We start from the raw sequence: 1,945 nt of genomic DNA, 5'->3' as shown, positions 1-1,945 counted from the left end.
AGCAAAGACGCAATGTCGGATCACAAATTAAAGGGGGTGAGAGGGAGCTCTAGCGTGGCACATCAGAGGGTATGGATGGGAGGGACTCACTATTGGAGAGAGAGAAAACTAGCTATCAAAGAAAAAAATCCAATATTTAATTAAGCATCTACTAACCCCATAAAAGGGGGAAGGTCCCATAGGGGTTAATCAAGCCTGAGAATAGCTAGAGAAGATACAATGAGTGAAATCGGGAGAGCGGGAGAGAGAGAGAGAAAGGGAGAGAGGAACACGTGGCGGATGGTGAGCTCTCAGTTACTTTTTGCCAGCTCAGTATATACAGAGAATCTAGAGATAGGTAGGGTAGCTAATTATAATTATAAGTACTTGAATACTTGTAGCAGCAGTCCGCGCTACTTGCAATAAACAAACTCTCAAAACATAAACATATAAAGTATCAAAATTAGATTGTTCAATGAGAAAAACAAGAGCCATTGGACGGCCCAATTTGTTAACGAGTTGAAAAATATAATTGCTCCTTGGTCTTTTCCCATCTTGAAGTTACAATGTCAAAATCAGTTCACACAATTAAGAGTCTGTTTTGGTTTGACTATGCAGCTAAACATAAATCCCTATTGAGAATAATCCCACTAAAAAGGCTCTCCTAGGGCATCGCATGATGACCCGTCCATAATTAGCAAGGAGCTGCCACTGCTGATCCTATGAAGCTCCCCATTGTCTCTGCTGTCATGAAATTCCGTCGCAATTGGCATCCCCGCGGACATCTCTCCCGCATGCTGCATATGATCCTCACGTTGACAAAACATGTCAAACATAGAGCCAAAAGGATGCTAACTAGTTTCAGCTGTGGCCATGGCATTGTAATCCAGGAGTGTAGACAAGGAGTGCCCATGTGCAGCTGTTGCAGTGCCTTGAGGACTAACATATGAATAATTAGGGGAATTGATCTCCCACTGTATGATTTGCTGTGTTATAGTGCCGCCTGCTTCGACTTGTTGCTTCGACTTCACTATATTGCCTTCACCAGCTTGAATGGAAAAGTTATGTCCCTCAATAATATGTCTGCTGATCTGCATTTCTGAGATTGATAGTGTAGCTGCCATGGCCGCAGTTGCTTGTATGTCGCGAGGCGAGGACGAGATTGGGCATAGCAAAATTATTGATCATCTCCGGAAAATTGAGTACTGCCGCTTTACGCTTGAGACAGCGAGCCGCGACATCGTAGGCACGAGCTGCCATCTCCGCGGTCGGGTAAGAGCCTAGCCATATTCTGGTCTTCTTTTTTGGGCTCTCGGACCTCCGAAACCCACTTTCCCCAGCTTCCGATGGTATGAAGCGCTCGGGTTGGGGGACCAGGCGAATCACGGTTGACACCAAGGGGCTCATTGGAATCCATATTGGCTTGCAGCAGAGTGAAGGAAAGCTCGGAAGGCGCTGGATAAGAGACGCTAGCTTCGACTTTCCTGGCTTTTGCTGAATGTGGTGTATACTCTCTCCCCACTCTTCGCTGGTGCGACCACTAACAGCCTCCTTTTCTCTCTCATAACAATCATGCATCATGTTTTTTGGTGGGCTCTTTTTTTTTTTGTGTGTGTTGAAGTGTCACCATTTAGGTCTATATATAGCACGTTTTTATATGTGAATGTGTTGCTTCCGACTAGGATCTAGGATTCTAGCCTCCTTTTCTCATTCATCACAATCATGCATCATGCTTATTTGGTGGGCTCGATGCATGCTTTTTGGTGGGCTCTTTTTTTTTTTTTTTGTTGAAGTATCACCATTTAGGTCTACATATAGAACGTTTTTATATGTGAATGTTTTGCTTCTGATAGCCACACAATTTAGAGCCGGGTTGCACCCATGCCCGTGGAGCGAGGGGGATGCATAGTGTCGCACCCAGTTTCAACGCAGAGAAGACAAGCATAGAAAAGATGACCACACATGC

The 1,945-nt window shown here is 44.8% G+C and overlaps 1 pseudogene; it reads right to left on the bottom strand.

The window, feature by feature from the left end:
- Positions 1-466: 466 nt before the first annotated feature.
- LOC147430244 (uncharacterized) lies at positions 467-1,483 on the bottom strand (annotated as a pseudogene).
- Between the last annotated feature and the right edge of the window lie 462 nt (positions 1,484-1,945).

This window comes from Adiantum capillus-veneris, chromosome 22 (assembly GCF_014529385.1).
Source record: "Adiantum capillus-veneris isolate H3 chromosome 22, ASM1452938v2, whole genome shotgun sequence".
Taxonomy (NCBI): domain Eukaryota; kingdom Viridiplantae; phylum Streptophyta; class Polypodiopsida; order Polypodiales; family Pteridaceae; genus Adiantum; species Adiantum capillus-veneris.
Note: the sequence above shows the minus strand (reverse complement) of the source record. Positions and strands in the feature narration are given on the sequence as shown.